Source organism: Paroedura picta, chromosome 11, assembly GCF_049243985.1.
Source record: "Paroedura picta isolate Pp20150507F chromosome 11, Ppicta_v3.0, whole genome shotgun sequence".
In the NCBI taxonomy this organism is placed as follows: Eukaryota; Metazoa; Chordata; class Lepidosauria; order Squamata; family Gekkonidae; genus Paroedura; species Paroedura picta.
In genome coordinates this window covers 49,393,711-49,417,790 of record NC_135379.1, presented here as the reverse complement: position 1 = coordinate 49,417,790, position 24,080 = coordinate 49,393,711, and the positions used below count along the sequence as shown (strand labels likewise).

The 24,080-nt window shown below is 43.0% G+C and overlaps 1 protein-coding gene across 5 annotated transcripts in view; it reads left to right on the top strand.

Annotated features, from left to right (window-relative positions):
* The first annotated feature begins 257 nt into the window (after nt 1–257).
* GLI3 (GLI family zinc finger 3) overlaps nt 258–24,080 on the top strand; it is a 261,843-nt gene continuing 238,020 nt past the window's right edge. For 2 of the 5 annotated variants that reach the window (XM_077304554.1, XM_077304553.1), the window contains exon 1: nt 518–878. The gene's annotated coding sequence lies outside the window, so the exon portion shown is untranslated. Of the gene's footprint in view, nt 377–517; nt 879–1,448; nt 1,469–24,080 lie in introns of those variants that run through there. The other 3 variants (XM_077304551.1, XM_077304550.1, XM_077304552.1) reach the window with 3 other exon arrangements.

Here is a 24,080-nt window from a genome sequence, read left to right as displayed (position 1 = left end):
ATTCCCGCCCTTTTGGAATAAAAAAAAGCAGCGGGCCCGCAGCCAGGCACCCGCGGGAGGGAGGGAGGGAGGGAGGGAGTCGGCCGCCCCCCCTCCCCACGTGCAAGCCCAAGAAAGTTGCGAGAAGAGTCCCGCGGCCGGTGGGGGCTGGAGATCCGCTCCCTCCCCTCTCCCCTCCTCTTGCACGGGAAGCCGCCGGGGCGGAGGAGGAGAGGAGGAGGAGGATCGGGCAGGCCGGGAGGGAGGGGGGAGGAGGAGGGAGGGAAGGAAGGAGGGAGGGAGCGGCGGCGGCGGCGAGCGGGACAGCCCCGGAACATCTGCAAAACTTGGCCGAGGGGAGCAGCGGAGGCGGCCGAGAGGACAACTTTGCGCACACGTGAGTGGCAGCGCCGGCCGCGCCTCTCGGTCTGCTCCGGCGGGCAAGGGAACGGGGGACACGCGAGAGGGGAAACGAGGAGTTCTCCTCCCCCCCCCGGCAGCCAACAAGCCGACCCCCCCCCCCCGCCCCGCTTTGGGCGAGTGGGCGGGGGAGCCCAATCAGGGGGATGTCAGTCGGGGTGACTCAGAGGGGATCGGGTTTCAGGGTCCCCGCCACGGACGCCGGAGCGGGAGGGCAAGGGGGGCCCGCGCACAAGCGGGCGGGCGGGACGCGGGTAAGCAAGCCGGCACAACCCTAAACCCACGCCGAGGGAGACCCACGCAGGCGAGCCCTCCTGCGCCTCCCCCCTCCCCAGCAGCAGCAGTAGCCGCAGCAGCAGCAGCAGCAGCCGCCCCGCGCCCTCCTTCCTGCGCGGGGATCGGGGCTACTGAGCAGGAGCGCGAGGGAGCGCCCGGGCTCGCCTCCGATGGGAGCCCCGCGCGGGCCGCGGCCGCAGCAGGTACGTGAGGGGCGAGTTTGGGAGAGAGGCGCGCGGCGGCCAGAGGCGAGGAAAAGTTCTTTGTTCCACTCGCAGCGCGCCCGGCCGCGCCGGAGGGAGCCCGGCCGCCAGAAGGGCTTCTCCGGGAAATGGTGCGCGCCGGCAGGAGGAGGAGATGGGGGGGGGGGGGATGGATGCCCGCCCGAGCTGCCCGGCCCCCTGGTTGCGCCGGCGCCGGCGAGGCAGGGCAGGCGGGCTCCGGGGCGCTCGCTCGGCCAGCCGGTCCCGTGGAAAGCGGACGGAACCCGAGTCCCTCCGCCCGGCGGCCCTGGGCAGGGCTTTGCAGGCTCCCGAAAAGAGGAGGAGGAGGAAGGAGTGGTGGTGGTGGGGGGGTCCTGCCAGCAGTTTCGGAGGCGCCTGGAAGTTGGCCACATCTGGAGCCCGCGCTCGGATGTGGTCCTGCCCGCAGCCTCGGCCTCTGGTTTGCCGTGGGGCGCAGGATGCCTCTTGAATCTGGCCTCCCCTTCTCCCCCCGCCCGCCCGGCCGGCCCTGCAAAGTTTGCTTGCAAGTTTGGAGCAGGGGAGCCGAGGCGGCGGGTCCTCGGAGGAAGGTGAAAGTGTGGAGTGTGTGTGTGTGTGTTTGTATGTTTTTTTTTAAACGCAAGGATTGTTTCCGCTGCTGTTGCAAAACGAGGAAAAGCTCCCGTGGCCGCGTCGAGGCGACTTGGTAGCTTTTGGCGTGAACTTTCGGAGCCCGGAGGAGCAGAGGCTTGGGTATCCACTGGGGTCACTTGGGACGGGCTCCTGGGTTCCGAGTCTTCCTTGTGTCGCTGGAGAGAGAGGGACTCCTCTCTTTCCCTGGGCTTCTTGGCTCCCTCTTGCAAGCCTCCTTCATGGGATGGGGAGCGCTGCGCGGCTGGAAATCGCTCTCCGCAGTTAACTTTCTCAAACTTGGAAAGCAAGTGGAGGGGGAGGCTGGGGGGGGGGGCAAAGAGGCTGAGCAAATAGATGAAAACAAAGCAATTTGGGCAAGCCAGCGCATCAAAGGAGCCCTAGAAGGCTTCAGCCGGAGAATCTGTTTTGTTATGTTAGTTTAGCCCTTCAACTTTTGGTTTGTTCCCAGTTGCAGCTTTTCTAAGGGAGAGGCTGCCAATTGGGTATTGTCCCTTGCAAACACCACGTAAGAAAAAAGGTTTGAAACAATCCACCCTGTGCTCCCAGCCCCCAATTATTGCAATCCTCTGGTGCACCGTGTTGATCCCATCCTTTGAGCCTAGTGTTTTGTGGCCTTCTGCCAGTTTATATGTAGAGATATTTATGTAAAACATTTTCTCACTGCTCTTTGCCAGCTGTTCCACATTTTCCAGCTGCCACTTCAGTTTGAAATGATGGGCCGTTTGCATCCCAGCCTATGGAGCCTTAAAAAAAAAAAGAGCCCAAGGTATGGGTGGCTATCCATTTTGGCAAGTTTAATGTGTACATCCCATTAAATAAGCCTGCATTGGCTAACTGAGCATAGTGCAATAACAGTATGCACTAAACTGTTATAATTTTTTTCCAGGCCGTGTCCGTTTTTGAAGCTTGAGCCTGCAATTTTGAGTTCATTTTCAGGGGCCACATTAAAACTCAGTGATTTTCAATTCTTTTTGAAAACTGAAGTTCACTAAATTACTAATTGTTCTTTTAAGAAGGGCATTTGATTTATTCTTTGTTCATGTTCTGTTAAAAGCATGAATGTGATAACTGTTTTGGTTCTAATGAACTCCAAAGAACAAAAGTTTATTTTTTGGAGGGAGTAGAATAAAACGAGTATAAGGATCCCCCCTCCTCATGTTTAGGAGCTGTTTGGGGGATTTCTACAATTACATTTTTAATTTGGAAAGGTGCCTTAGTGATTGATATCTATAATTGTTTCCTTTAGGCTCTTTATTAAAAATTAATTATGATCTGACAGTTTATTTATTGCGTATCTCAAATTATTTTGAAAAAGAATACGATTTTAAAAACAAAGACATCAGAAACCTGTGACATACTTTCTTAACAACTTGTGATAACTTAGTTGAAGCTGTGTGTAAAATCTAACAGTGTAAACTGTGTAAAGTAGTTAAAGAATTTATTGATGAGATGAAATTTAATGTGTGATAAGCAGGTACATAATGATTTTTAGAAGGTTATTTTGTAGCCTGCTTTAAAAGCAAATGTTAAGGAACTTTGTACTGATTGTAGGTGCAGACTATTTTTTTGTTTAACATTACAGTTGCTATCATCCCATGTTTTTCTGCAATCTTTTAAGGCACTTGGCTTCTGTGTACTTAGAAGGGTATAACTGTTAGGATTGTACTGCCATGTTTGTAGGAGATTTGCTGTTTAGGTAATGGATAGCACACGTTTACCAGGTTCCAATGAAATCAGTGAGATAGGGGTTATTTTGAAATAATTGTGATGACTAGTGGGGTGACAAATCTAATGATTAGGGAAGAGAACGAGTGGATATAATTGTTAAAAGGACAAAAAGCTGGAATCTAAATTGAGCTTAAAGTTGTTTGTGTGTGTGTGTGTGTGTGTGTGTGTGTGTGCATATACACAGTTTTTCACATTGCTGCACATGGTCATCAGTAGAACTTTGCTGTACTGTTGTCTCCAGAAGAAAAAAAAACCAAAGAAGATATTGCATACATTATCTTGACCCCCCCCCAAAAAAAAATGTTGCAAAACTTGTGTGATGGCTGAGACTCAACAGTGTGCAGAAAAATCTTTTGAAATGAAAATGGTTAGTCGGATATTGAAAGCCTCTTGTAAAATTTAAATTTGCATCATACGTATTTGAAAAGAGGCAGAGTTTTCTCAGTACAAAACCCAGCTTCTGCAAAATAATCAAAACACTCTTTCTGAATGTTGAAAAGTTTAATAAATGCACGTGGGGACCGACCTACTGAAGCCGCTGCCTAATCCCCCCTGGATCCCAGAGGAGTTAGGATGGCTTTCTTTGCTGCTATTATTGTTTATTTTTATAAATAGTGCTTTTAAGTGTATAAGTTGTTTTACAATTCTTATCTTCTTTCTCTTGTCCTTGCTTGTAATGGTGGAGAATTTCTTGAACACATCAGCCTTTCTGCTGAGGTATATATTTGATGTTAGAAAGCATTTTTAGGAAACTTTCCACAGTTTTCTTTCGGAGTAAATCATCTGATGCTTGTTAAATATGGGGATCCATTCTAGTGAGGGGGAGGCCTGAGAGTTATGAAAGGAAATGGTTTAATGGCCATTGTTGCATGCACTCTGTGAGGAGACAGTAATGCACTAAGAAGAAGCAGACTCGGAGCAAGAGTGAATCAATGAGTCATGAAATCCTCAGGAAGACCTTAGTAATGGAATGTTAATGCTTTTAGACTATAGTAGATTATCTCAAAAGTCAGAGTTTTCTTCTGTATGCGATTGTGGTAAATCCCCTAAGCTAAGGAGATACTTTGAAGAAGGCCGGCCCTCATATTTGAAGTGGCATGAAGTCAAGACATATTGTAAGAAATTAAGATGCTAAACTAACTAATAGAGCACCTTTCGTTCAATAACACGAAATGGCTCAGTTCTGATAATTAATTTCAGTTGGCTTTTTAACAGAGTATTTCTAAAAACACGCACCTTTTGTTTTATCCTCCCCACCCCCTTCAATCTCTGTTCTCTTATTTTCTTGCCATTGTGCTCCATCTTAAAATTCAAATAAAGGGAGATGGAATAAACAAAAAATGGGGGGGGGGCACGCAGCAAAATCCCCCCCCCATCCAAGTTCTGTGAGTGTATTTTCCTCATCTATACTTTTATTTGATAGGTCTGTGAAATAGAGCTGTAGACTGGCAAAGACTTTAAATGAAATTTCACACTTTGATGATTTTTTTTCAACTTTGATATATTGACAGCAAAAGGAGCTGCAAAGCTTTTATATAACTTGAGCAGTAACGCCAAGCAGCAGTCAAACGTCTCTCTGCATTTGTGTTTAACTGCAGAAGAAAAACATGTCCATGGGCAGCTGAGGTTCTTATCAACCCCCTAATCCCAGATCCCAGCAAACCTTGAGGGCATGCCTCAGATCTTGCTGAAATCATTGTAGACTCTCTCACAGTTTGCAGATTAAATATGCTATGTGTTCCTGGCTCCAACAACAGTTTTATGAGCTTACTAAGCTTCCTGTTTTAAGATCTCTCTCTCTCTCTTCCCCCCTGAAGTTTTTAGGAGCTGCTAAAGGCAACGCTGCCTGGGCTAAGTGGCTCTTGTTAATTTAGAGACACTTCAGATATTTTATTCTGACTGTAAAAATAGTCCAAATTGTTGTTTTTAAAAACTGGAGGCTATTTACATTGAAGAAACACAGCACCACCAACAGAAAAGAAATGCTATTGTCTGAAGGGGGGGTGTTAGTGGTGGTGAGGGGGGCATCCAATTGCAAAGTTTTACACAGGACTTGATTTATGTGATAATGATGATTGCTCTGTTTACAAATTTATTTTATGCTGGGACTTTTAGTGCTTGCTTTCTCACTCGTTATTTTAATCTTCTCTCCATCCCTCCATCTGCCCCACCACTAACAGTAAAGTGTAATCATTCATGCACTCCAAAAATGGGATTCTTTCCTTTACAACCCTCCCAAATTGGAGGGGGGGGAAAGTGTCACACAGCCTTCTGGATATTAATGCCCCCATATCTGACGAACAAGTTAACTCTTAAGTTTAATTTCCTGCAGTCACATTTATGTATTTAGCATAAGAACGGCTTGTTAAAAGAAGGGAAATACCTATATCATTGTTCAACAACATGTGTCAAGTTATTCCCAAGGGAACCTGAGCCAATTTTGTGCTTAAAGGTTATTCAGTGAATGAAATTGTGAAAGCCCATTTGTCAAGGTGCTGCATGGTTTCTCCTAGTTTTCAACCCCCAAATTCATTGTCTTCCTGGCCCAGTCATTAGTCATCAGTGTATTAGTGATGCCTTCGGGCCATGCTGCCCAGCACTTCTTCACACCACTGTAGCTCTAAAAGTGTACTCTGCCGACTTGTAGAATTACAGCTTTGATTTCCACTTGGCTAGGTTTCGAGGCAAGTCCCCTCCCTCCCTCCCTCCTAGCTCACTCACCAAGTCCCTACTTTCTTTTGAAGGCTGCCTTATGCAGAGATTTTGTTTTGAGGGGGAGAGGGAGGGCTTTTCTTAAGGTCTTTGCTGGATTTGTTATGGCATGAACGACAGGCAGTAGAACAATCTTAAATTGTATGCTTTGCTCTCTTTCTAGTGGTCTCATCGCAGTTTAATGCTTTTATATTTTATTTCTGTTAACTCATAGTTAATGTAAATCTTGGTATTAAAATATTACAATGAGTTTTTCATTCCCACAGTTTCTGAATATATGCAGACCTGATCTGTTCGTGTTTTACTTTACTCACAGTGAGTTAATGGGACTTGTTCCTGATAAGATGCAATCCTATGTGTAAATCTTATTGAAACCACTGGAACTTAATTCTGAATGAATACATTTACTTTAAGCCAGGGGTAGTCAACTTGTGGTCCTCCAGATGCCCATGGACTACAATTCCCATGAGCCCCTGCCAGCAAACGCTGGCAGGGGCTCATGGGAATTGTAGTCCATGGACATCTGGAGGACCACAGGTTGACTCACCCTGCTTTAAGCTACTACCCAGTTTATGCTAACTTGGCCAGTATAGAACTTGTACATTAGATCTGGCCTGCTGTTTCAAACTTGTATTTCTGTACACTTTCTTCAGAGGAGGAGGAAGTGGTAGCTGCAGAATTCTGTGATTATCGTAGAATACTTGGGGGATAATTTCTATTGCAGCAAGCAGTATGGCTCTCTGTCATTCCCTGCCTGCAGCAATTCAAAATCCACCAACCAAACCCCACTGTAAAACATTCTGATACGTAACCCTCCCCCAACAAGACAAGTGTAAAGCTGAAAACGAAGTTTAAAAGATACAGTTGGGGGACGGAAGGGGGGTCTTTATAAAGTTCATTTTTTACAATTGAAGTTCTTCTTGGTGTGTTAACTTGGCCATGGTCTTTACTGGGAAGGTGAAGAACATCTGGGTTTGCTTAACACGTGAAACTGTGCTCTACTTTTAATCCAAGTATGTTGAGCAGATAGAAGTCTGTTGACCCCCCCCCCCAATACAAAAAATATTTTCCTTAACAGATCGATTGGTAAAAAGTGGGACTCTAGGTGCCAGTGATTTGCATATGGAAAATCAGAATAAGGCCTTGTACAAGCTATAGTAACATTGTTAGAACCTATTCTATGTTAAACATATTTTTTATTGAGTTCTGTTGCTGGCTCCTGATTACAGTGTGATTGAGGTTGATACCATAAAGTAGTACATCAATGAGAATGGAAAATAAGCTGTATGAAATTCCTTGAGATTTGGCAGTTAGCAATACAAGGGAGAGAGATACTTCGGCAGTCATGGCTTTTGTGTTGTTGATTGAATAATAGAAACTAGGATGCAAATAATTAAAGAATACTGGCCTTCGTATTTTTTTAAATGTTTGATTCTGAGGAAGACTAGGAATTGGCCACCAACTCTTTCCACCAGTAACCTTGCACACAAGGAGAAGAGTTGATTGTTATATGCCGCTTTTCCTCCCCGATTGCGGCTTCTCTCCCCGAATGCTGCTTTTCTTTCCCCGAAAGCAGCTTCCAATTGCCTTCCCTTTCCTCTCCCCGCAACAGACAGCCTGTGAGGGAGATGAGGCTGAGAGAACCCTGATATTACTGAAGAAGAAGAGTTGGTTCTTATATGCCACTTTTCTCTTCCTGAAGGAGTCTCAAAGCGGCTTCCAATTGCCTTCCTTTCCTTCTCCACACAACTGACACCCTATGAGGTGGGGAGAGGCTGAGAGAGCCCTGATGTTACTGCTCAGTCAGAACAGCTTTATCAGTGCCATGGTGAGCCCAGGTCACCCAGCTGGCTGCATGTGTTGGAGCATGGAATCAAACCCGGCTCACCAGATTAGAAGTCTGTACTTCTAACCACTACACCAAGCATTTCTAGTAATAACAGCACCTGTGGAAGAAGTATTAAGAAGTAACAAGAGATGCTGCTTGTCCTCTTCTAGGAGGTATTCTCCATTTCAAATCTGTTTTGGGAAACCAAGATAATAAAAGAACTTTTATGACAGGACTGTACATTTCTGTATTTAAAGGTGTTTTTTTGGGGGGAGGGGTGCTTATATTGTAATGGAATGATGTTATGTAATGACTTGTTTCATCCAAGGATTTACCCAGGAACCGTAGGTAAATGTTTTCCTCCACACATAAACGTTTAGTGCAAATTGTCTTCTCTCCTTAGTGTTACGGGATTGTAAATAGAGCCAAACAGGATAGCTTTGAATGTATTTCTTGAAATTCCTTGGGTTACACCAAACCATTTAGATGGGACCTTTCTCCCCCCCCCCCCAGTTTTCTGCAGGTGTCTGCTATATAGTATCAGAACTACCAAATACAACAGACCAGAAAACTGAATCTCTCTCTCTCTCTTTCACCGTTTTCCTTTTGGTTAGCTATAACATTTTATGAATTCCTGGCCACTAGTTCTACATCTTTTTTTTTTGTAAGATTGAATATTATATAAGAAGGCATGAGGTTAGAAGAGGGAGTTCAAAAGGAACCCAAAGGACGTCTAATTCAAGTTAGGCGTGGAATTCATGAAGACCCTCTTGTTTCATGTCAGTAGCAATTTTAGGAGATTCTGGGTGCCTTGATCAGCTGCTATCAAGAGGACTTTAGAAAGATATGAACAAGTGTTAAGACTTTGGTAGGATACGAATTATACTCCGTACTTCACTAAGGTGCAGAGATCACCCATGTACTTCAATGTATCTATGTGGCAGTGAGTCCCAAATAGTTGTGATGAAGTTTGTAATGGTTCTTAGAATCAAGATGTTGAATGCTTGGACAGGGGGTTGGACTAGATGGCCTGTGTGGCCCCTTCCAACTCTGATTCTATGATTCTATGACACTTTACATTCTATTTAGAGATGCTTTTCCCTTACATAATCTAGGGTCTTGATTCTGCTATCTGTGCACACATGAACATACATGATTAACTCGGAAGAAGGTATTTCTTTGTTTAACATGGGGGCTGGTTAGGGGAATGGCATTTTAGGTAACAACATGATAGTTTTAGGAAAATCAGCATCAAATTCTGAGATTATAACCCTAATTGAATAACATCAGATTTTTATTTGACCAGACATGCAACTTGCCCTGGAGTTTTTCAATAATAGCAATTGAGTTATTGGAAAACACACTCCAGTTCTTACCCATGCAAAATATCCTATCAGGCTAGTTAAAATCTGGAAAAGAACTACAGAATGGGCCCCTTATCAACCTGCACTGTGATTTTATTTTGAGGCAGAATTTCAGCTCGTGAAATGAATAGGAAAACATTCTTAATCAGTATCTAGCTAATTGCATCCTTTGGATTTATTCCTGTGGAATAACAGTCAATCCTTCTGTAGTACTGTAGATACCTATAAAACTACACTGAAGAATCCCCCAAAGGATTCTACTATTGCCTTATTTGGAGCTATGAAGAGCTATGCCAAGTAGAATTGCCTTGGGGTGGGTGATCAAATAGACCAAATCTACAAAATGTGATCCCCCCACCCTTATTCAAATCATACATAAGTAATATAAGTTTGGGTAGATGAGCTGGTAAATCCCTTTTCTTTGCTAACTTTTGCAGGTCTGTCTGCTAGACAGCATTTGAGTGTTCCCTTGTTGCAATATCCAAATAGATATGTTTTTTTTAAATGTAATTTCTTTGGGGCATTGGGAGCCCCTTTTCATGGTTACTTGTTCAGGGTACTTCATTGACTTGTGTTTTGTTGTTGGTTCAGCCCCCCTAATGCTGAGATTACTGTTTTGCCTTTATTTTGGATCCTGTGTTGCTGTTTCTGCTAGTTTCAGCATATCAAAGATTAGTGAGTTAAAGTAGTTGAGAAATATCTTATCTTTGTATATGTACCAAAGTATTCATTTATTTTTATTTATTCATTTTACAGTTTTTACCTGTCTAGTCAGTTATAAACGCTCCCAGGATGTGTTTTAAATGCACTAAAACATACAAAACACTAACAGGGATGACTGGACATGTCCCTAAACTATATGTTTCTGCAGATTTTCCTCTCTGAATTAGAGTGTAGAAATAGGAAAGACTGAAGTCACACAGGTGTTTCTTAGCCCGTTTTCTGATATTGGTGTGTGACAAACAGAAAGGCAGTTTTAAATGTCCTTGTGCATGTGTGAAAAACAGATTGAAATGGGTATGTCAGGTTTCTGGATCAATTTGCAGGACCTTCTGGAAGGTCGATTTCAATTGTGTTCCAATCTATGTAGTAGTTTCTGTATTAGCTTTAATCTAGGAATTTGTAAATTTCATGCCCGGAATGCATTGCTTGCACAGTTCAAATTCAAGATGCTTTGGAATCCAAAACTCAGTCCCCAAAACACTGTGCAACAAGTCATTTTTATGGTCAGTTGTCCTGAGGGCACAAGTCCATGAGATGCTGGAAATCTGTGATTGAATTGCCACGTGGCATTAGTTTTCTTTGAAAGCAGTTGGTGGGGGCAGGATACAATGTGGATGCGATTGCCGGTCATTTCTTAATACTAGGGTTAATAACAGTTTACAGGAGGCTTTTCTATCCAGGAAATAGTACAGGCGTAGAGTTGACCCCCCACCCCCACCCCATCCAGTGCAACGTGATGGTCCTGATTTAAACTGGTCTTTCATAGCTCCATTTAAAGAAAAATAAAGACACTGAAATATCTGTATGAAACTATCAAAGAATAGATTAAGTGTCTGGTTCAAATTTGTGTTCAGACATGAATTGACTGAGTAGCCTTTGAAGATTCATGGTTGTCATCCAGGTATGCTCAGGGCACAACGGGACAAGATGTGAGGCTATTTGTTCCCTGGATGAACCTGAAGGACTGTGAGTGGTTGAAGGCAACCCAGTCAATTTGTATCTGAACAGGAATTTGAACTGGCCTTTTAATCTGTCCTCCAGGCATCGTTTCACACATGACATAGAAAGAAAACCAGGTTTGCTATTCTGTATTCTGCCTGTATTTGTTTCATTCACATTTTACACTTTTCTTTATACACTTTAAGGAGAGATCTATTTTTGCTGTTAAAAATATACTGTGTGAAGTAGCCTAATATGTTTACTCTGATGTAAGTGTTTTCTTCATGGGGAGGAGTTTGGAATTATTCTCACAAAGGAGTGTGCATGAAGGATGCGGTCAGAAGTGGCATTTGTTGGAAGGGTCTTTTTGACTGGAGCCAGCAGGAATTGATGAGCCTATGGAAGAGCTGTGTTAGGCTGGCATTTCCTGAGAGATCATTCAGAAAATGTGTCTCAAAACAGGCAGTAAAGGAGGTGGTTTTGTTGTGACAGTTTGTGAAAGTAAATGAGAGCGTGAGGTTGAAATCGGATGGCATTTTCCTACTGTGGCTTAATGGTTGAGCAAATAATTTGTATTAAGATGGTCATTAGGTCAGTCTGCAACCAGCTCCAACAGAAATGGACTTTGGGGTGAGATCTGATACCTGGGAGAACCAGTGCTGGTTGGCATGAACAGTACTTGGGCAAGATGAACCAATGACTTGACTTTAGCAATGTTTTTCTTGATGAGTCTTCTTTTTACTTCTTAGCTTAAATGCTTTTGTCTTTGCTTCTTCTCCCCCCCCCCCCCGCTGCTCCCATGCCCTGCTATCTTTATACTTCCTTCTGTTTTCAGGTCTCCCTCTTTTCTTTAACTTTCTCTATATGAGTCGCACACAGGAGCCATACGGTACGACAAATGTTTAAAGAAAATAACTAAAATGTCATTTTGGAAGAATGTGAACATGCTGCTTTTTGCTTATTTTTCAGTGACATTTGTCATTAAAAGCATAATTCCTTATTATAACAAGTATTCGTTTTTGGCTCTAATGCTTTACTTTTACATATTGACTTTATACGGAGCAATTCAGTTTTCACAAGAGTGGTAAATTGTGACAAGTGAGGAGTGGAGGTTTTTTTGTAAAAAGCATGACTTCTGTTTTTCAGGGGAATTTTGTCACTGCAGATTTGCCTGAATTGCTATTAAGCACAACTGAGGGTTTTGGCATTTAAACATAACAAATACAAGCTTGAATGAATCTAAATAAAATAGCTCTCATATTAAATTGTCTCGTGTACATTTTGAATCGATCTGACCAAGATGGAGCTTTCTTTACCCTTGAATATTCCCAAGGAATGAAGTAACCAGTTTTGATGCATCTGATAAAGGGCCCTTTATGCTTGAAAGACACTGTAATTTTCTGATTGTTCTCCGTGCTACCCCTTGTGTTTTCCCCCCTCTTTCACACAGTTTCCCCCTTTTGAGACAGCTCCCTAAAGACTGCCTCCAGTTGTGCAGATCAAAGCGGTGCATGTGAACACCCCAAATACCCAGAGTCATTTCTGGAAAAAGAATTAAACATCCTATGTTTGCTTGCACACTGATCAGGCCACTCTGGCTGCTGATAGCAATCAGTATAAACTTTCCCTACTGCTGATGTAATGATGATGAATGCTGTGGCGCTGTTCCTTCAGACAGTTCTTCTCAGTGGATGCAAACCACTTGTTAATGAATGGAATACAATTCCGTGAGCATCAAATAGGAGCAGGGCTGGGGATTTGAAAGGAGGCAATCAGTTAAAAAGACAAAGACAGTGAACCAACAGAGTTGGGAAAGGGTCTGTGTTTCAGAAGAAAAATATCATTAGAATTTTGCAGTACACCTCAGGAAATCTAGCAGGCTCTTAGACGCTTAGAGATCACCTAGAAGAAGAATAAGTAGAGCCGGTTTTTGTCCCCTGCTTTTATGACCTGAAGTTTCTCTTCCGGTACTACAGATATCTTATGATGAGGCTGAGAGAACTCTGAGAGCTGCGATTGACCCAAGGTCACCCAGCTGGCTGCATGTGGAAGAGGGGTGGGGAATCAAACCTGGTTCTCCAGATTAGAGGCCACAGCTCTTAACCACTACACCAAGCTGGCTCTCATTTTTCTGCACTCTGGATAACCAGCATCCTGACTTGCACAATGTTCCAGTCTGCATTCAGCCTCCAGTTTGTCCACATAACTGAAAGGAACCAGTGTGTGGGCTGTACTATCGGCATGTCTGTGTTTCCTTGCACAGCGTAGGATACTGGAGGGAAAATATATCTGCTCTTCTTTGTGATAGTTTCTTGTTATTATCTTTTGTATAATACAGTACTATACCAAATGAGCTGGAAGCCATTGTCTGGATAAGCCATCGACAAGGGAATTTACATGACTAGAAACTTTTGTATAAAAATGGCTTGACAAATTAGTAGGAAGTTTTGAAAAAGGAAATAAGAGGGAGAACCTGAGCATCTTTTCCTTAGTTAAATTTACGTGCTTCATAGATGATTACAGCATTTCTCCTTGAAGGAGAGAACTGTGCCGTCCCCTTGCAGTTTCTCCAAGGAAGTACAAATTGAGGAAGAACAACTTGGGCTACCTAGCATGCTTCTGTTGCATGCTTAGGGACTCGTATCTTCCTTCCCTGTTTTATGTGCACTGCTCCCTAGGGAACTCGGCCGTGAATATGGCACCCTTTGAAAAAGCAGAGATAAAGTAAGAGAGGGCTATCTCTGAAAAGATCAGACTGCGGGGGCAAAAAATACCAGAGTCTCTAACACAGAGCATTACTGTAGCTGGTGACCATTTTATTTATTTATTATTTATTATGCAATTTCTTTACTGCCCTTCCTAGCATAGCTGGCTCAGGACAGTTTCCAGCATATCCCATAAAAGATAGCACAGTTAATTTATACAGTACAAAACTTCAGACAATAGAAACACGTTAAGTAAAACCTATTTAAATAATCAGCTGTTAGCCAAGGTGTTGTTCTTTCAGTGCTGTCGCTGCAATTACTTCTTGGATTCAGGGGGTGTATTCATATAGAGGGGGACCCAAGTGGTGCACTTATTGGTACTGTTACTGAGCAGTTCTCAAACTGCAAAGGTGACATATAATAAATGACTTAAATATAAAAAATGGTCCACATGTTGCCATTTGATGAGCTGCTGAGAATAGTCCACTCTATACAATAATCCACTCTATGACACATAAAACAGCTTGTTCCCAAAAGAGCCTTGTGGGGAGATAGAATTGCACCTTTATTATGCGCAGTTGCTTTCTGAATGTGATATCTAGATATACCTTAAAGCAGGGGCAGCCAACCTGAGTTCCTCCAGATGTTCATGGACTAAAATGCCCATGAGCCCCTGCCAGCAAATGCTGGCAGGGGCTCATGGGAATTGTAGTCCATGAACATCTGGAGGACCACAGGTTGACTACCCCTGCCTTAAAGGTTAAGGAGGTGCTCTTTGTCAGTCCCAGAAATTTCATTGGGACGTAGGTAACGATGGTTTCTTAGATATAGAGTCAAGATATCAGGTTTTTACAGGTAGGGTTGTGGATGCACTAATAGCTGTATTTTTCAAACCTATCCGTGTCTGAAGTTCTTAGCAGATGTCAAATACAGTCCTACATGGAATGTATTTAAGTAGTCTATTCTTGGGATTCTTCATGTCAGCATCTCACATGAAGGGTTTGTAGTGTGCTATCTGGTATTCCAGGAGTGCTTACTTGAAGGTGTTACAATGGAAGATCACATGCCACAAATTAATTCTTTGAACAGAAGGGAATCATAATTTATGATTTCCCTGTTCACAGAAAGGATTGTTCTACCTTGCATGAGTTATATTTTCTCTGTCCCACGAAAAAGAGCAGGCAAATAATCATCCCAGTGTTTCTGTAATAAAGTTGATTTGGCCTAATTGAGAATATATTTACAATTCCTGTCTTTTTCTTTGTCCACAGTTGTATCCCTGCAGTCTGGTGAGAGAGAGCCTTAGAGACATTCAACAAGTAGCAAGGCTCCCTTCAGAGTGTCTAAAAGTTAGCACGAAGTCAAGAATAGTCCTGCCGTTCTCCAACTCTGGAGAAGGAAAGAACTCCCTCTGATGTCACTCTCTCATAAATGTTCAGGGAGCAGTGAAACATCTTGTTTGTTTTGTGGGGCTTCCGTGGTGGGGATGTGCCTCCTCCTATCATTGGGAGGAGGACTGAGGTGTGCCATTGCAGTTGTGCTGAGTCCCAATTAAAGGTCTGGGTTTTGTCACAGACATGACCACACCCTCCTATTGTGGGAAAGGAGGCAAGGAGTCTGGAAGCTAAAGCCACCCCCAAATTTTGTGTGTATTCACAGATAAATGTGAATGTATCAGTTCTAATTATTACTGTCAAGATATTCATGCATTTTATTTTAATATACTGGTTACTTCTCTGTACATTCACTGATCAGTTTTCCTTTTCCAGGAACCTTGCTTTAACAGTTTATTCTTAGCATTGTTCTCATTTAATCATAACTGGGTGCAAGCTTGCATTTTGCCGTTTTGAAAAGCTGAGGTGCACCTGCAAGCAGGTTGCTGGTTTGCCAGGGATTAGCTTGAAAGTGGGGCTCAGATTAATTTGTTGAATGGGTTCAAGCCTGCGGGAAAATTGCAAAAGATTCCAGCATGGTTGAATGGAAAAAGACCATGACTGTTTGCTTTCACGGAGGAATGTTTATCCCTCTATTTTACCTATGGAAGTTCAGGGTTGTTTTCTCTTGGCTCCGGTCTTTCTTATGCACATGCAGGCAAGGGGTAGTAACAGAAGAAACTAGCTTGCCAGTGTTTGAAAGCAAGGCTTACTTTTTAAAAATGCCCATGTGGCATTGAAAGGAGGAGGCAAATGGAAAGAGGGCTATTCAGAGGAGTTTCAAATACACCATTTCTTGCAGAACCTGCTGGATTATGTGTTGGATTTTTCTGGGGAATGACTTTGTTTAAATATATCCTCTGTTATTTTTGATGTTGAATAATTGTTATAAATATAAAATACATAGAATTGGAAATAATTAAATCATTGTTTATTTTAGAATTATTTCAAAGACTTAATAAAACGAAGAGAGGTTGATATCAGCTGTGTTGAGTGGTTAAAGCAGGGGTTGGCAAACTGTGGCCCTCCAGATGTTCATGGACTCCAATTCCCATGAGCCCTTGCCAATGCTGGTTAAAGTTTACTTCCGTGCCATTTAGTTGGGTTAACAAGGCAGCCATAATGAAGGAAAAAAGGCGTAGAGACTTGGACTGTCAGTTATTTCTATTTATAATATTTTTGATGCACTGCAATATATTATTATTAAAAAAATAAAATATATACAATAAGAACAGGACAATTGTATTCTCCAAGTCTTCTTTATAAATGAGAGCCAGTTCAGCTACTGCCATGGAAAGAAGAATAATTTCTAGCCAGCAGTGGTTAAGGGCAGTAGCCTGTAATCTGGTTTGATGTCCCACTTTCCCACATGTAGCCAGCTGGGTGACCTTGGGCTAGTCATAATCCTGTTAGAGCTGTTCCTGCAGAGCAGTTCTGTCAGAGCTCTCTTAGCCACACCCACCTCATAGGATTTCTGTTGTGAGGGGAGGAAGGGAAGGCAATTGTAAGCAGATTTGAGACTCCATTGGGTAGTGATAAGTGGGTTATAAAAAACAACTCCTCTTCTTCTCAGTGTTAATTGCTGGGCTTTTTGGGCAAAGACCCTGTTATTTAAACCAGCATTTTAAACCTCTTCAAATGTGTAGGATGAATTATTCCCTTCATACACATCTGGTCAAGCTTCTGATATGACCTTTGTTTTTTAAGAGTCTCAAGCCTGCCCTTTATCTGCTCCCATGTTCTGAAGATGGTTGGAGGTTTATATGGCTTTCTTCCTCTAAAGGTAAAGGTAAAGGTATCCCGAGTCATGTCTGGCCCTTGGGGTGACGCCCTCCAGCGTTTTCTTGGCAGTCTCAATACAGGGTGGTTTGCCATTCCCTTCCCCAGTTATTACCGTTTACCCCCCAGCAAGCTGGGTACTCATTTTACTGACCTCGGAAGACTGGAAGGCTGAGTCAACCTTGAGCCAGCTGCTGGGATCGAACTCCCAGCCTCATGGTCTGAGCTTCAGACAGCATGTTGGCTGCCTTACCACCCTGCGCCACAAGAGGCTTTCTTCCTCTATGTGTCCCTAATATTGTGGGGCATTTCACTTGTGAGCCTCTCCCAATCTCAGAAAGGAGCATGGAGCTAATTAGCAGGCTGCTTGTGGAAGAGGGGTGCCAGAAAAGATTCGCCAACTCCTCCCATGAACTTTCCCACTGTACCCAACCCAGTGTATCTATCCCACTCTCTCTAACAATGTTTTTGTCTTTAGTAGCCGAAATCAAGGGTTGTAGTGCCAGCGGAGAAAGAAGAATGGCTTTCTTAGGGCTGTAGAAACTGGAGCTTTTTAGTGCGAAAATAATTTTCTATTAGCTTGGGATCTTGTCCAGTTATTCCAGTTTTTGAACTAAACCCCTGTAGCTACTTCTCAGACAAGTGGTTGTATCTTGGTTTCCCTTTGGCGCTTTCCTCCGAGTGGCGCTTTCCTTCCTCTTCTGCTTCAAAATACTTCAAGCAATCCGGCCAAAGTTTTCAAAGCTGCGGGAGAGAGTACAACCTTAAACATGAAGGCTAATGCAGTAAGACTTCTTGACCTCTTTCCCTCCCCCCCTTTATTTCTGGCCAGTTTTCATGTGGATTATAAACAGTTCGATTAAAAAACAGAATGGCTTAAGGGCTGGATTTACTGGATCTATGCAAAAGACATTGTATATTTGGTTTGTGGTCAATGTGTCGAAGTATCCTGATAAGCACAAATCTATTATACTGGTTTTCTGCATGCAGGAGGAGAAGGTGGAGAAAAACAGGCTTAGGAAGCATGATCTTCTTGGTCTCCCAGGGAGACCTCCTGTGCTCTAAAATTCAGCATACTAGACTTACATTGAGTGTGATAATTTGACACACTGATTGCAGCGCGCTTTGGTGTCCAAAGTGGCCTTTTATGCCTGACGCAACCAGCACTGCACTGGGGGGGGGAGGTGTGGCCATCGGGCATGGCCTTCCCTCTCCTCCCCTCCTGTGGCGCGGGGCTGGCTGCGTCGGGCACAAATGGCCGCTTCGGACACCGAGGCAGCATACTGGCACACCTCCTCTCAGTGAAACGCTGAAGGCTGCGTGTTCAATTCTAAAATGCGTTCTCCTTGCAGTCATTTTTGTTTTGCTTGCATGATATCTTTTTTCAATGTGAGGGAACACTTAAAATATATTATGTTGCTCCTGCAGTAGTACAGTCCACTTTACTGCCTCAAGGCTATACAGCCTTCTTTGTCTGCGTCTGTAGGCTTTACCATGGGGGAACCAGAAGCTGCATGCTTGGGTGCCAAATCAGGCTAATACTGACTGTCTTGCATGAAAAGTTTGTTTGCATTTACCAAGTGCAAGTTAATGTTTTTCCCGCTGTTCTTTCTTGTTGTCAATTTCAGGTTTGTAGGAAGGAAGTGACTAGTGAGCAGATTAAGGAAGTGTGGATGAAGCAGAGACAGATTACCTGATTTAACGTGGATGACTCATACTAATGCAGCCACTTTATTGGGAGTGAATTCTAGAGGAAGGATTGATTTTCCTTGTTTAATTTAGAACGTGTCTTGAGTTCACACCAGTTGTCATCTTGAAATGTCTCTAGAATGTGCCCTGAGCACCTTTCTTTAAAGCCTTACATGATTCGGAGCAAGGTTCTCCTATGCTATGGATTGCCATCTTCTCTACCAAGAACTTAACTGGAGGCTGTGTTCTGGAGTGGGATGGCTGCTTACTAGAGACACGGCATTTTCTGTTGTGGAATCTTTCCCTTGTTTCTGCTTCCTGGTGCCTTTTGTAAAACGTTCTACATACCGCATGGAAACATTTCTATGTTTTTGCCGCTTTTGGTGGAGGCAAATTCTAAGAATTCTATTGACAGTGCTGATGATACTGATTCACATCTTTTAAAATATATTTATTTTTGTCTTTTTTGTATATCACTGCGACAGCTTTTTTGTTGGGAGGAAGCATGGATATACATTTAAGAAAAAAATAGTCAATTAGCAGTAAATTGCTTCATCCTGGGTAGAACCATTGGTTAATATTCCACTTCCGTATTGAACACAACACTGTCTGATTGTTCAGCTGGATCCATTCTTCTAGTGGAGATGCTTTCCTCTGTTGGAAAGTTTTGTTAGATTTACTACAAATCCACAGGCTCCATCCCCTTGTCTTAATATACTACTACTACTACTACTACTACTACTACTACTACTACTACTACTAAAATGTATTCTTAACCCACCCTTCTCTGAAGGCTCAGGTAACAACATATAAATAAACAATAACCATTCAATATTAAACATTAAAATCATCATGATTCTGAATTAGATTAAAATAGATTTCTTGAGCATGAAATCTTGTCCATTTTGCATGGAATCTTGTCATTTTTTTTTACCGAGGCCCTGTTTAGCCAGTTGGCTCATGACCAGTGAATGCTGCCTTGCAGATGATAGACTGGAGCCTTTCACTTTTGCATTGTATCTGCTTGTGAGTAGACCTTATGTTTTTTTAATCATCAGGCTGTGGCAGATACTCACAAATGGATCTATTGGTGGGAAAAGCCCAGTGCTGACAAGGAAGGCCTCCAGCTGTAGACTTCATCTTCAAGGCATATTAGCTTCCTGGGAAGTGTTCCAACTTGTTCATTTGCATGGAATTTAGGATACAAATAAATTAATAGAAACACCTGCAGTCTTCAAATGATGGAAGTAGATGCCAACGCAGGAGGAATGGCCTTTTGGGGTGGATGAAGGGGGAATCTCTTTAAGGTTAAACGAATGGTCCCATTTGTGACCATTTTTAAATCCCTGACTTCTAGGGCTGGGAATGTTGGATAGAGTTGCTACCTAAAGAGCTCCTAAAAATGGAACACATTGTGAGATCTTAAGGAAATGATGTATTACATGTCTCAGAACATTACCAGTTCTTTATTAGAATATACTGTCCTTGTGGCATATTAAATTAGAGCTGCTTTTTGCAGCTGTGGTACATATCTTCTTTAAGACACAGGTAGGAAATCTAGTAGTGAATGATTAGGATGTAGCCTCTGTTTTTCTCCCTAGTTTCAAAATGGCTGTGGCTAACTGCCATTCATTTCTGTGATTTATTTCTATATAATAATTTACTAGTTTACTAGCCCAGGAGATACTGGATTGCATGTATGTTAGCATGACTTATTTATTTACAAAATGTATATCTTGCCTTTCTGCCATCACAAGGGCCACCAAGGAAGCTACACCATAAAATCACATTTTAAAATCACTTAAAACCTACCACCTTACAAAAATACACACCACTAAAACATATGAAAACTAAGCTAAAGTACATTTGTATGCTTGTATGAGTGCGTTAAATGAGCTGCATGCTATCAAGTTCCCTCTAACTAATGGCAACCCTATTAATTAATGATCTCACAAACATCCTATCAGCTGTAATCCTGCTTTGTTTTTTCTGCTTTAGTATTCATCAGTAGTCTTCAAGTTTTCACTATTTTCTGCCAGTAATGTGGAGTTATCTGTATATCTCAAACCGTTAATTTTCCTTCCACCAGTTTTCACTCCAGTACATACAAAAATAACAGTTAAAACATTGGTCAGGAAGGAAGATTCACTGAGGGAATAGCAAATGGAGCTGGGAGAAGGAGGAAGGTATCTCAGGAGCTGAGTGCTAGCTCTGCCATCTGCTGAGTGGGCCTATGTGCTATAAAAGGCTCTTGCATGTCAGAGGCAGCAAAAACCAAAGGACTCTTGGGTTCTGGATCAAGCCAGAAGATTCTGTAAGGAGTCAAAGGGCAAGAGCTCAAGAACTCTTGGCTGTTGGCTCTTCCCTGGAGGTTCAAGCCAAAGGATTCAGTGAAGTACAGGACTGTTTGAGAAGTTTTGGATGGATCAAAGTGGCATGAAGTATGAAGGAGCTGAGGTAGTGACAAGTTCTGTCTGCTCCATGTTTGTCTTCCTACCTGGGGGGGATGGCTTTTACATATGCAGCAAGTGTAAATTAGTGGCTCTACTGAAGGAGAAGGTACGGGGATTAGAGAAGGTGCAATATATAAAGGAGGGTGAAGAGTTCATGGACAGAACTCATAAAGCACTTTTGAGAGAGCAAGTGCAGGAGGAGGGAAAGTTATCAAAACAAACAGACTTGTCTTGAGAGGTCTGCTGCCTACACAGTACATGTACCAAGGATGTCACAGAACGGCTGGACAGGCTCATCAAACCCACAGATCGTTACTCCTTCCTTCTCATCCATGTAGGAACAAATAATACTGCCCAGCAGAGCATGGAACATATTAAGAAGGAATTTGTGAATCTGGGGGGAAAGGCAAAGGGACCTGGGAGCACAGGTTTTGTTTTAATCAGTCCTTCCTGTAAGTGGCCGTGGCTTAGGAAGGGAGAGAAAAATCAATAACTGGCTACGTCACTGGTGTTGTCGGGAAAGGTTTGGGTTTCTGGATCATGGTCTACGATGTCAATATGAGGGCCTATTATCAGGAGATGGTGTGCACCTCACAAGAGATGGAAAAAGTATTTTTGGGAGAACCTTTGCACATCTAGTGAAGAGGGCTTTAAACTAGACACAAAGGGGGAGCGATATGTAAATTCAGAACCTGGTGTGATGGCAAGAACTGAAGATGGGAAGGTTGCAAAGCTACAGGAGGGGCACATAAGGAGGGAACTACTAACTTGCAAGGAAATTCAAAAGCCAAAACCATGGGGCACACACAGGATGGATTACGATGTCTCTAAACTAATGCTCAGAGTATGGGAAACGAGCAGGAGGAACTAGTAGTCTTAATAGAGGGAGGGGACTATGACCTAATAGGAATCACAGAAACTTGGTGTGATAATACTCACAATTGGAAAACTAGAATCGAGGGGTACAATCTATTCAAAAGGGATAGAGAAGTAAAGAAGGGGGGAGGTATAGCAATATATGTTAAGAATCTTTATATTTGTGAAGAAATACAGGTACCTGAGCATGAAAGTTCAGTTGAGAGTATTTGAGTAAATATAAAAGGAGTAGGAAAGGAGAATGGTATTATTGTGGGGGTCTGCTATACACCACCAAGCCAGTCAGAGGATTTGGATGCGATACTCCTAGACCAAATAACACAATTCTCAAAGAGGGGGGAAACAGTGGTCATGGGTGACTTCCATTACCCATATATCGGTTGGAAGACCGACTCTGCTAAAAATACAAACTCCATTAATTTCTTAACTTGTCTTGCTGACAGCTTCATTTCCCAGAAAGAAAAGAGGGGAACCAGGAGGTCTGCTATTTTAGACTTGATTCTCATCAATAGGGAAGAACTGGTAGATGAGGTGGAAGTAGTAGGCACACTTGGTAGTATGTGATTTTGGAATTTGCAATCGTGGGAAGAGAAAACCTTTATGAAATCGGACGTATAGACTGGACTTCAGGAAAGCAGATTTTAACAGATTTAAAGGCATTTTGGGTAGAGTCTTGTGATCAAAAAGACAAAGAGATGGGAGTCCCAGAGGGCTGGGAGTTTCTTAAAAGTGAAATACAGAAGGCTCAGTCACAAACAATTCCCTGTGGCTGGAGTCCACAGGGACACACATCACAGCTTTTCAGGCTGAAACCTTCTGCACCCCCTCAAAAAACTACTTCTTTCCAGAAAAGGAATTGTTGAGGCATCAGAAGATGGAACTAGAAGATCAGTTTCTCCTTGACATTGCATGCAAGTGGTACCGCTTTACTCTGCTCTGGTTCAGCTTCACTTGGAGTACTGTGTTCAGTTTTGGGCACCCCAGTTGAAGAGGGATGTAGACAAACTGGAGCATGTCCAGAGGAGGGCAGAAAAGATGGTGAGGGGTTTGGAGACCAAGACATATGAGGAAAAGTTGGGGGAGCTTGGTCTGTTTAGTCTGGAGAGGAGACAACTGAGAGGGGATCTGATGGCCATCTTCAAGTATTTAAAAAGGTGCCATATGGAGGATGGAGCAGAGTTTTTCTCTCTTGCCCCAGAGGGATGGACCAGGACCAATGAGATAAAATTAATTCAAAAGAAATTCTGTCTTAACATCTGGAAGAAGTTCCTGATAGTGAGAGTGATGTTTCAGTGAAACAGGCTTCCTCAGGAGGTGGTGGGTTCTCCATCTTTGGAAATTTTTAAACAGAGCCTGAATAGCCATCTGACAGAGAGGCAGGTTACAGTGGGTGATCGATAGGGTTGTGAGTGTCCTGCATAGTGCAAGAGGTTTGGCTAGATGACCCAGGAGGTCCCTTCTATGAAAAGTCTTTACTTGCTGATGGCAACAAAGGGTTAGATGAATCATTTCTGGAAGGAAGGCCCTTGTCTGGATTGCCTGAAGGGTCTGAAGCAGGGCTTCCAAAGATGATCACAGTACTTGGACAGGTTCATAAGGGAGGAAGAAGTCTTTCAGGTACTGAAGTTTAGAGGTCAACAAGTTTAGAAGCAAATTGGATGTCAGTGTAGATTGGAGTGATATGGTTCCTACAACCTACTCTCATTAAAGTTCTGGCTGCAGCATTCAGTACCAACTTAAGTTTTCACACATTTTTCAAGGGCAGCTCCACCTAGAGTGTGCTGTTGTTGTCAGCTATTCAGTCATGTCTGACTCTTGGCGATCCCAAGGCACAACTGTCACCACGGTCTCTGATCTCGCACCACTTCCCTTAGCCATGCCATCTAATCTTGATCTAATCAGAGGTCAGATAGTTTCTGCCTGGGAAAGGCCATGGATGGCCAACTAGTTGAAGATAGTAAAAGGCACTCTTAACTGTAGATGCTACCTGCTTTTCCAGCAGTATGATTGGGTCCAAGAGTACCCCCAGACTATGAACCTTTCTTTTAAAGGGGGTGCAATCTCATCCAGAATGGGCGACACCTTAAATCCCAGGTCAGACCTTCTGCCCGCCTGTAACACTTCTGTCCTTTTGGAATGACATTTTAGTTTGGTAGCCCACATTCACTCCAGAACTGCAGCCGGGCACTGGTTCAGAGTTTCTACAGCCTCCATTAGATCAGCTAGAAGTGCAAAATAGAACTGAGTTTCATCTGCATTTTGGCAATAACCCAGTCTAAATCTCTGAATGACTTCATGCAATGATTTCATGCAAATGTT